This window comes from Olea europaea, chromosome 7 (assembly GCF_002742605.1).
Source record: "Olea europaea var. sylvestris chromosome 7, O_europaea_v1, whole genome shotgun sequence".
Lineage (NCBI taxonomy): Eukaryota > Viridiplantae > Streptophyta > Magnoliopsida > Lamiales > Oleaceae > Olea > Olea europaea.
In genome coordinates, this window is record NC_036243.1 from 9311044 (window position 1) to 9324056 (window position 13013).

Genomic DNA, 13013 nt, shown 5'->3' on the forward strand with positions numbered 1-13013 from the left:
AATGGGTTCAATCGAATCAAATACAAAGTTTGGGGACTAAAATGCAATACTTCAAAAGTTGAGTTTGGTTGCAAAACGAAGATTTGAGAATATCAAGAGTCAGCTGGAATTGAAGAGAAATCAATGGGTAATCGTTAATCGCCTTTTATTTTGTTTATTTGATAAGTAAAATACACTTATTTAAACCGTTAAATTTGATTAGTAATGAATTATATGAAATATGGCTTGATTTTACGTATATATTGTTTGTAGGTAACAATCGATGAAAGAGGCGGGAAGAAGGAAAATAAGTGAGAAAAATGGGTTCAATCGAATCAAATACAAAGTTTGGGGACTAAAATGCAATACTTCAAAAGTTGAGTTTGGTTGCAAAACGAAGATTTGAGAATATCAAGAGTCAGCTGGAATTGAAGAGAAATCAATGGGATGAGAAAATTTGGAAAATGATCAAAACACATACGTGAGAAAGTTCAGGAATCAATTTGTACTATGCATAAGCATGGGGGTAGACCTTGCGTGCGTAAGGTTACAAAAGTTACATTTTAGAACAAATCACGTGTATTGTATTTACACACCAAATGAACCATGCTTAAACATGGTTCAATTCAGGAAAAAAATTTGTTTTGAAAACTTTAGGTACGCAATCTTTTGGCATCTTATTTATGTCATAAGCTGTCCACGACGTGAAAGACCTATCTTTCATCATATTGAGAGTCGAATTTTGGGAGAAAATAAAGATAACTTACATGAAAAATGAAGAATTCATCCTTGGATTCGGAATTGAAGGCTTTAATCGAAGAATTTTAGATTTTCTTAATAGTTTAATCATTCGGGTGATAACTTTCCTTTATTTTCTTTGGAAATCTTACATTAATATGTTATGCTAAATTTTCTAGTATTTGATGGACGACAAAGCTATTTGATTCTTAGTTTTTAATTCAAGACTATGTGTTTTCAGCTTAACTTTTGCATTGTGATTCCATTGATATGCATTATTACATTGTTTTAATATTGAAAAAATTCACGGTAGGTGGAACACTTTTTGTGGAACACACGCATAATAAATACTAGGAAGAGTATTAATGGCGCGTGCGATCATGTGCAATAATTCCAAACGTCAATGCATGTTTATCATATGAACTCGGATTATGAATATGATTGTCTCGTGGTAATCACAGGTTTATTATATCTTGAAAAAGAATAGTAAATAAAAGTGAAATTGTCGATCTTCACAATTGCATGATTTGAGTTAATAATCATTGGTAGAGAATTAGAACTAGGAGCTGATCAGTGGAGTCAAAAATTCAATAAGTTCATCCACATTTGATTTAAAACCAATTTTTATAGCTTTCGAAGTTATAAAACATAGTTAGGTATGAACCAATCATCTTTTGCTACAATCATGAATTTAAATATATTAAATATACTAGAATTGAGCTTTATATCCCATGAGACGATCACTCTCTCATCACTATTATTACTTGTATAATGAACCCATAGGCTTGCGGGATTTCTATGAACATTATTGAAAGATGCAACGGGCAAATGGACCTTTTAACTCTATCTTAAGAAAAATTTTAAAGAGAAAACATTATCAAAAATAATTTATGTTTATTTGAGAGTAAGAATATGATGAAAACATTTTGAGACATAAATATCATAACGTGTAAAGGTTATGAACTTTCCACGCAATTGAAATATAGCCCTTGTTTGAGCCTCGTTTTGAGAGGAAAAATAAATTTTTGAACAGTGTATTGATGGAAAATGTATGGTTAAAAAATAAGGAAATATTTTGGATTTGCGTGTAATATTATTTTATTAAAAAATGTGTGGTTGAAATGATGTTAAAACATTGTAGAAGAATTAATTTTTTCCAAATAATGGGAATCAAACAAGGGCATAGTATAGTTATTAAAAGGATAATTTTACATGTGTATTGTGGTATCTATAACTATGGTGTAAATATATTTAGAGGGTGTTTGACACCCATTTTTCTAGAAAAATGAGTTTTTAAATAGTAAATTGATGGAGAATGTGTGGATGAAAAGTGAAGAATTTTTTTTATTTACGTATAATATTATTTTAATAAAGAATGTGTGATTGAAGAAAAGATGGAGAAAAATGCATTTTAAGAAAAATGGGAATCAAATGGAACTTTAGTCTTTTATAATTTATTTTCTTTAAAATTCATTTTAACTACACATTTTGTTAAAATTCATAGTTTTTATCAAAATTTGTAACTACATAATTTATCAACTTTTATCAACTTTTGAAAATATATTAAAAATTCTAATATTTAACTAAAACCTCCCTAATGAGATTGTTTCTTAACATACGGATATAACTATGAAACCAATACTATAAACCAAGGCACTTATCACGTCATTTTTAAACTTTTTTTTTAAAATTATATAAGCACTTTGATATGAATTAAAATTAGATTTTAATTTTAAAAATAATAACAATTTTTTCTTTGATGTAATTTGTAAATTACAGCTTCTGAAATTAAAACAAAAATTGCAAATTGAGGTTGTGCACTCAATTGAAATTGTGATTGATTTTAAAAATTATTCTAAATTTAGGTGTGTCAGTTGTAATTTCAATGGATTTTAATGAAATTCAAAGAAATCTTTTAAAATTTAGGTATTCTCAATAACTAGTGATTTTATAATGATTTTGTTGATACTTAAAAGCGGAATTTTAAAAGATTTGGATGGATTCCAAGCTTTAAAATACATATAATCAAATCTTTTGAAATTCTACCATATTTGATGATATTCTGGTGGGATTTGTAAAAATCTATTCAAATCCATGAAATTTATTTAGATTTGTAATTTTTTAAAATTCATCAAACTCATACCCCAATTAATTAAAATTATAAAATTAAATTAATTTACATACCCACGCAATCCCACCCTATGCCGCCCCACCACAAAATCCCTAAATGATTTTCTCGTCTTCTCTCTCTTCTCCATTTACCATTCTCTTTCTTCTTCTCTTCCTCTCTTCGACAGCTCCTCTCCATCTCTTTTAGTAGTTCATTCCCAGCTCCACTACTCTTTCTCTTCAGTGGTGTGCACAGCATAACGTCACATGTTGGGCGCGCAACAAGACGAGCAATTGTGATGTGGTGGTTTCTTTGCGGGTAGTTTCTAATATGATCTTCTAGGGATGCTATGGGTCATTTTGCGTTGTGGTTGGTGGTTGTTCGTAGCTATGATGGTTTTTTGGTGGTCGATTTTCACTCTCTTCCTTCTCTCTATCTTTTTTCTCCACGTCACTCTCTACCACATCTTTTCGTTACCGTTGTACTCGGAGGGGAAGAATTGACATGCGAAGCGATGCTTTGTTGCATCGTCACTACTCGTGGTTTGAGATTAACTTTTTGATTTACTCTTTGAAAATGGTTAGAGTTTTGTAATCTGAGAATAATGCAAAAATACTTGTCGTCGTCATGGTTTGGAAGGATGGATATTATTTTTCATTTTTCTTCTTTGAAAATGTTTGGGGATGGTTGTTGGTTTTTGGCATATAGCGTCGATGATTTTTTTGATATATTGTTGTTGGTGGTGTAGGCGGCGATGGTTTTTGCTGGTGGTGTATGTAGTTATGGGGAGATGGTGCGCGTTTGGTCCTTGACGGTGTGGGGGTGGTGTTGGCGACAATCGAGTGTGACCAAGTCTATCCTCATTGTGGTTGTATGTGACTAGATTTGAGTTTAACTGAAACTATTGTGATTTAGTTACATACAGTCACAAATTAGACCAACTTGGTCACATACAATCACATTGAAGATAAAGTTGGTCACAATTAATTACAGATAACACAGGTAAGTTAATGTAGTATTTATGGTCGTGAACTTGAGTTGAAGGTGGTAATGATGGTGCATTGGAGGTGATGGTGGTGGTTAATGGTTGTGGATTATGCTGCTGGCCTGTGATGTGTGCTGATTTATTTGTGGTGACCATCTATAACCAATTTATTGTGTCTGATTGTGATCAATTTTGTGTTAATTGTAATCGATTGTAACTTGATAATATATCGTCATAGTTAAGATTGACCTGAACATAGACAGTCATAATGAAAATAAATTTGGTCAAAGCTAGTCATACTGTAGATAAATTTGATCTCACGTACTCATAGATAACATAAGCCAATGACTTGATTACATACAGTCATAAATTATATGGTCAAAGACAGTTACACCAAAGATAAATTTGGTCTCAAATAGTCACATATAACACAAGTATGGTAATAAATAATAAATCTAGTCACAAATAAGACAATTTGTTACAAATCTGGTCATCTACAATGCACCACTACCACCACCACAATTTCTTAAAATTTTTCTGCAATGGGGGTAGTGAGAGAGAGACTATTTTTAATTTGTGAAGATTTTTCTATCAGGGAATGGGGTGGGATGAGATGGGGATGGAATAGGATGTAATCTCTAGTTTTCAAATTTTGAAAATTTTCTGGAGATGTATGGGGTGGGTAGAGTAGGATAGTTTCGTGGGGTGTGGTGTAATTCAGTTTTCAAATTTTGGTAATTTTTTATAGGATGGGGATGGGGATGAATATGTAGATTTAATTATTATTATTATTATTATTATTATTATTATTATTATTATTTATCACCTTATTTATGAAAATGTTTAGAGAGCTTGTTAGTTGTGAAATGTGATTCTTATATGTAGGAGTTACGTATTGTTTCCCAATTTTTTTTTTATTTTTTGTTAAAAAAATAGCTTACTTTTTAATTTTATTAAAATATTTATAAATCCGGACAATTGAGGTCAACAAGATAGATAATCAAGCCTAAAGAGTTCACTTGTCATGGCACATCACAAATAAGATTCAATACTTTGAGTCCATTTTTTGACATATCGAATCCCATTTTGAAATGAGGGAATTACAGAATCTAAGACATTTAATAATCCCATTTTAAAAATGAGAGGTCAACTTTACTATTTCAAAATTCAGATCCATTATTAATTAATTAACAAATATAAAAATTAATTAATCTATCTAATCTAATTTCAAACCCTAATTTATTCCTACCTACATTTCTCTCTCTACAACCTCACGATTTCACCTTCAAACAGACAACCCTCTTCGTCGCCTTACCTCTCAACTTGAGAGCGTCGACACCGATGCCGGACTGAAGCTACAAATTATCGCTATTCTCTCCGTAGCCGATGATCTGTCTCTCTCTTTACTATCTACTCTTCTGGAAATGCAGATCGCTGCAGCCCAAGGCGGAAACACAGCAACGATGTCAGTGAGCAATTGAGCATGAGAATCGCACGGGCGTTGCGAAACAAATTTGTAATATCTACGCGAATTGTTACTGCCCGTCGTGGTGAAAATGGTGATTTGTTACTTATTGTAGTTTGTTGATGAGACCGTGGTTGTTTGTTAATGACGGGTCAATGATGTTGATTTTGTTAAAGAAAAATTAAATGGCTTTCTAGATTTTAATAGGATTAACTGATTATACTCCTAAATCTAAGGTATCTAGATTTGGTGTGTTATAGAGAGCTAAACAAGAAACACTATCAGTGCATTTTTGCAACCAAAAAAAAAAAAAAAAATAGTGAATAAGGAGACCCCGTCCAATATTTGTTCTAGATCTTCAACTAGAGAACAAAACACCAATGAAGAAAATTGCATGTGTAGTCATTACAACCTAATGTTAACTCAAGCTAATACCACTTCGTCGATTGACCCGTTCATTGACAATAATATTATTGCCAACTTCTATAACTTTCTATAATTCCCGTCTCAATTCGGGGAGAGAAAAGATGGTAAAAAGTGTGAAAAATTCATAAGGAAAAACACACTAGAATTGAAAAAGCACAAGAACTACTATTTTGGCTCGAAAACTCAAAATTTTTGGCACTTAGACTGTGAATAATAATCTTCTCCATTGTGATTATGACTGAAACCATTGGAGTACAAAAAAAAATAAAAAAAAATATAGAATTTGATACTTGAAAAGTAAGATGATTCTAATACACAAAAAGATTTTAAAATTCTTCTTTCAAGTAAAAATTTTGACTTGTAATTATTATATATATGTCATAGTACTTTGCAAAGAGAATAATGTTGTTCGAATAGGGGACAGGCACCCCACCTATGGGGAGTGTCACATCAACTCCTTGGACGGACAGGGCCAACGTGACCTTGTCTGTGTAGCACGATTGTTGCAAAGATCATAGACTTGCACAGAATCTAATGTACACACGACATTGTAAATAACACAATATTTTCTTAAATGTTGCTTTAGATGATACAAACACTTAATGGTTCCATTAGCACATTTTGTTGACGTTTAAGTGTTACTAGATGACAATGTAGGTTATGCAGAGCATTACACAACTTAGCACTCAACATCAAATTCTTTTCTTACTTGAAGAAGATAAATAACAATGAGTCTCAAGATTATATTCTGTGGAGAAATCACATATTCAAATTAGAAGTTTAAACTATTTTTACAATTATAAAGCTTTTTTGAATTACATTTTATCACAAAATTACATTTATCAATAATATTTCTAATAGCGCATTGATTCTCCAATTAATACCTTCAAGTACAAAATTACAAATGAGTTGAAGCATAATTCTTGTAGTAGAATTACAAATCAAACGATTTTTTTCTATATTAATTGTAATAAATGAATATTTGGTTACAAATCAAGTAACAAATAAAAAGCAATAGTATTTTTGGAATTCAATAGTTAGCTTTGGCTTAAAAATGTAAATTTTCTTAGCTAATTATGTATTATGGAAACTTCTTGTTATTGCTTCCATGAACTAAAAAATTGATTTATGTCGAAAATAGTGAAAATAAAAAATATTTTTTTATATGTAAAAAATAAAATAAAAAAGCTAGAATCTTGAAATAGCTGATACAACAAAGTAAAGTAGCAACTTTCATGGTTCAAGATAAGAAAATTTTAAATAATTCTTTTGAATCCCGTCTCGAGTTTTCCCACTACCGCTAAACACACTTGGTTGAGGAACATAGTTTGTAAGGAAGATGAAAACAGATCCTCCTCCCAACGAAAGAAGTCTAGTAAGAAGAAATATATTTTTCGCAAAGTGTATGAATTTAAAAATTACTTAATTTTTTTTATTTTTAATAATTTGTTGAAAAATTAAAACTACATTTTAATTAAAAAGCTTACATTTTTAATGACCAAAATTTGAAAATTTCAAAAATGTTTTTTATATTTTTTTCAAGTGGACCAAACCTATTCTAATTGGGTCCAATTTATTCGGATCATTGTACATTTTGCGTACTTGCGCAAGGGTAGCCGAAATTTTGAACTAATCAATTTTTTAATCATTACTTTAAAAACAAAGTACTCCATTTTCTATTTAGAAAATACTATTACGTCATCAAGTTCTTTATATTATAATTGACTTGTACTCAGAACCTAATATTTTTCATCTAATGATTTTTGAAAGTGCAATATATGTATAATTGCTCGATCATGGTGTACTGAGATGGATATTAAAAAATGCTGAGACTACAAGTTTAGTTTGAACCTTTATAAAATATAGTAATCGCTAATGGGTAATATTTTATAATGCAGTTTGTTGACCGTTAATGTGATTGAACTATCTTCTCAGCATTAAAGAGCCAAATTAGTATCTGAAAATAAAACATAATACATCATATCGTGCTATCTATATCTTTGCACTTGACAATATAACATATAACTCAATTATAAGATGCACTTTCTGGCCTATAAGAGATTTATAAATTCCTATATACAAGCTATAGATATTCCATCTCATATGAAGGTCATTAGCATTATACAAATTGCACGTCTTAAGCGTTGTGACTTTCAATTCTAAAGAGAAAATCTCTCGAAAGAAAAAGGAGCAAATAAGAAAGATGGTTCAATTGAGAAGCTTATATTATTAGAGAGTATATAGACATAACTAATTATAAAATCCCAAAAGAGGTTCAAATACTTGAAATATTGAAATTGAAGAACTCTCAACAAGTTATGTGATTATGAAAAAGAAAGAATCGAAAAGAAAATTTCATCGACAACACGTTTATACATGATGTATTGCATTATATATTTAATAGCGAGGAATCGAAATAAATTCATTGAAACATATCAATTGAAAAAATAATTGGTCAAATAAAATGATGCAATCCTTGTAAAATTAAATTTACTAGAGAAATTTGAAATTTTTATATTTGTAGTCTGAACATTTAAATATGTATACTTATGCGAAAATGAAATAAGATAAATGCAGTCCTAATATGTAATACATGACTCTCTACATAATGGATTTCACAAAGATCAGGGTAGATGAAATCACAAGTCCATTTCTTGTTATCCTAACGATGCATAAAATTTAAAGTTCGATTATAGCCAATTCATCTAGTATGACTATTAACGTAACACCTGAAGGATTAAATATGGCCGAAGCATACAATACAGTTGATATTATATGGAGGAATAAATAAGAGTTGTAATTTTTTTCCTGACTAATATTTTGACTTATTGAATTTTTCTGGTAAGATTTTTAATGAAGCAACTTTTGTAACATATTCAAAGGAATAATGTATTATTTTTCTTTCATTTGAATTTTTCCCTTAGGATTTTTCCTAATAAGGTTTTTAACAAGATATATTCTTTGTATAATGAATGTTCATAAATTACAAAATATTTATTTTTAAAATAATATTCTTATAAGTATGAAACTCATGAAGAGAAAAATAAGAATTATTTTTTGAATCATCATCCTATTACAATCATCAAAAGTTGATTTATCATCTTACGAAGATAATATTGCTTGAGACTATACAAGATAATATGAAAACATTCTTCACCAAAATTGTGATATTGAAGACATTGACGTATAAGATATAGATGGTTTGATACAAGAATTTTCATTCATTGAGATCAGGGGGAGCAACTGTACTCTTTCTTCTTTGCTCAAGTTTTATTCCATTGGATTCTCTTGGCAATGTTTTAGCGAAACAACATTTTATTACATCAAATTATTTGCACTTTTTCCATTTTGGTATTTTTGTCCCATCTAATATTTACCAAACAATATTTTTTATAAGACAATTGTTATTTAAATAGTCATTTAAGGGAAGTGTTGTAAAAAAAGTGTTTATGCCTATGTTTGCTCCTCATTAAATTAAAATTTATTTTTTTCTATCTTCTTATCAATTACACATTTTTCAATAAAATAATATTACAAGTAAACTTAAAAACTTTTCATTCTTTTTAATCACATATTTTTCAAAAAATTACCATTCCCCTCATTAAAATGTGGAATAATGGAGCCCAAACGTGGATTATAAATACTATTGTATTCCTTACAACCCTAATTAGATTTTGGTTCTTAGTAAAATATATATAGCCCTTGTTTGAGCCCTATTTTGAGGGGAAAAATGATTTTTTGAATAGTGTATTGATGAGAAATGTGTGGTTAAAAAATATGGAAAAGTTTCGAAATTTGGGTATAATATTATTTTATTGAAAAACGTGTGGTTGAAATAATGTCAAATCACTATAAAAAAATTCATTTTTCTAAGAATGGGGATCAAACAAGCCCATAAATTTCATGCTTGTGATTGCAATTTCAAAACTTTCACTTTAATGGTAATCGAAGTCCAAATTACAGATTTCATTCAAAATGCTGTAAGTCAACACCGATATTGAAATTTTGACTTAAATTGACAAATTAAGTGAGTGGTAAAAAGGTAAATGAACACTTTCTACAATAAAATAATTCAAATAATTAAGTAAAAATAAACAAAATTGGGAAAAAAAAGGAACTTCATCTTCCCCCAAAAATGAACGACAGTTGATCACCGCCCACAATAAGTTTGGTCTCATTTATCGAAATACTTCCTCACATACTGATGCATCAATACAGTTTTGAAAACTATTGGATTAACAATCGAGGAAATGCTAGCATTCTTTGATTAGTCACTCTACTAAAGAACAAAACAAAAAGCCTAGCCAGCAATATGAGAAATCAAAAATTTTGGGTAATTGTTTCTCAACAGATAACAGTATAAAATCAGTATAGGAAGAGATGCTACATGTCATTACCCGGTATTAGGCAGGAAATGGTTCCCACCATTGCAAACAATATTAGTGTTTCGCGCGGGTTAGTCGCTAACAATTAAAAAGGGATCAGACGATTGTGTAAGGGACAAACCTCTTGAGACAAAATCCCAAAAAGGAGTGTTTTTATTGGCGATGACTTTACAATTGGAAAATAAAAACAGAATGCCTCCAAGGGGCGCAAGCACACGAGTTACTGAAAAAGAAGTGTTTAAATCTAAACTAAGAAATTTAAAGTTACATATTCTCTGTTTGAAAGTGTTTGATTCCGGGTCCTTTGCTCTATATCTTTTCTTCCTTTTATACTCCATGAATGATCTCTTTGTGATCAACCGCCCTAAAATTACTTGATCGTTCTGTAACTGCCCACTTTCCTCGTAATGGCCAACTTGTCATGGAACTGCCTTTTCTAGCTGCTGTCATTACTCTTTGTCGTTCAACCGTCTTCAATTGAATTCCTTGAAACGTTGAACGTGATATGGCTGCTTTAATAATTGCTTTGATAACTGCGCTTCTTGATAATCACAACACTTCATGTTTGCTAAGACCTTGGGTGACTCGAAGGTTTGGACGAGAATAGAGTAGCAGTTCTGGGCGACTGCATGGCACTCCATTCGCTCAGATCTTGGGCGACTTGCAGGCTTGGACGATGGTGTTCATTCCTTGGGCTATTCGACTTGGGCTGAACTTTTTGTGTGTCAACAATTACCCCCCAATATGGCAGAATTAATACCAATTATTAATTTTTGCCATATTCACTTTGTGTTTCCCAGCAACATTCAAAATTTCCAAGAATGTCAATCATTGTTTTCTTCCATAGCCTGAAAAGGTGCGACATTTGCAAACCCTTATAACCCCCGAATACGCCATTTCATTGCACCATTAAATAACGCCTCATTTTTTCGCGCTTCTCTCTCGAAATATTACTGTTCATCTCCTTGCTTCTCTGCTATGTAACTCTGAAAAACTCTATTTCGTCCCTAATGGATACTTCACAATTCCAGTTTGGTGACTCCTTCAGTTTTGAAGACTTTCAGAAACTCCTTACTCGGCCATATATAACTCCGAACTTCCTTGCACCGGCCAATGTCGAACTCAATGAGTTCTATCTAGGTCCTTTATTTAACAATGCCGAGGCCATCGAACAAGCGGCGGTCGGTCAGCTGTTCTTTTGTACTCAAGGCCCTCCGTTTCTAAATTCTTTGCCGCTAGGGCCACTTCGCGAAAGAGGTATTCGCACTTGACCTAAATCTGATGTTGTTTTTCGTAGATGGCATGCTCGCCTTGTGAACCATGGTCCTACTAAGACAATTTTTGATAATGTTAGGATTTCTGATTTGTTAGAAATCTCCCTTCAACCCCCTATTTTTGACCCAGCACTTTTTCCAATCGCTTTAAGTTTTTGGTCTTCTGAGTATAATACTTTTGTTTTTCCTCTTGGTCCCATGTCCATTACCTTAAGGGATGTTGGGGCCTTAGTAAATCTGCCACCCTTGGGCGATACCATTTTCTTTGGTATTTTGATTTCTGGTGTCGCCCCAAAATTTGATAGAGGCCTCACCGAATCTTATTCAAGCCTGCAAACCCTTCATAACTACTCGAGCGCTGAACCTTCCCATACTGAGCGAGTGGCTTTTCTTCTGATTTGGCTTTATAAATACATTTTGTGTGTGCCAAGCATAAAGCCCTCCATGAGCTATTTACCCATAGCGCACGAATTGGCGCATGGAAGGCCTCTGAATTTGTGTTCTTTCTTTTTAACTGCCCTCTATAGAGGCATGGCTCCTCTTCAATCCCAATTGAAGAATGGTGCAGTTCCCACTAGTAATGGGTCTCTTTGGTTCACTCAAATGTGGTTGAGAGCCTATTTTCCATCGCTTGGTGCTCCATCTTTGTCTAGTCCTTCTTCTAGCTGCTATGGGCTAGCCATTGATCCCCTGACTCCTATAAATATGTCTAGAAGTGACATTTTTTCATTCTTTTATACTTTGGATTTAATCTCTTCCTTCTTTCCTTTTCCTCCCTTTTTCACTTCGGATTATGTGCAACCTCCATCTACTATGGATAGTGCAAGTACCTCTCTGTTCATTTAGATTTAGTTTTTGACCGAGAGGGAGTTGTTCCATGATATTTTGACTGGGTTTTTGACCAGGAGGGAGTTGTTCCATGATATTTTGACTGGGACCAATGCCAAAGCTGGGGTAGAAATATATGCTCCCCAATTTTTTGCTCGCCAACTTGGTTTTGGCCAAACTCGGTCCGTTCCCCCTTGCTATTCAAGGAATTTGATAGACTGCTTCCACACCATTAATAAGGCAGAGGCAGAGGCTATAAATGCTCGCAATATTTTCTTGATGAGTAGCTTTTCATTAGCCCCTTTCAATCCTAGCCGTGCCATCCATTCCCTTTTTCAACGACTCTGGCTGTCAATGAAGCGCGGATTGTTTGCGACCGATGCCAATCGTGCTTTCCATTCACTGGACCAGCCAAACATTTCTTCCACCTCTCCTGTTTTGGTCACTCCTGTGTCCATTAGGAGTCCCTCTTCCTCTGCTCGTGCTAAACAATCTGCCCATCCATCGACTTCTCTTCCTGCCAAGCCCACTGCAGCTAAAAGTGCCGCAAGCCACAAATGGCCAATTTCAGCGTCTCCCATTTTGGAGGATGATGCTAATGATGCCCCTCTCATCGTCAGGAGGAAGGTAATTAAATTGGTTTACTCATAAGCATATCTTTCCATACTTGAAACTTTTCTATGTGTTGATAGTTTATTTGGACTTCTCAGAAAAGTTCAACCACTCTGTTGAAGGCTTTGGTGTTGGTAGCTCCTGCTCCATCATCCTCTGCTGGAGCTGCTTCGTCCAAACCAGCTGATGAAGGGACTACGCTTAAAGAGAA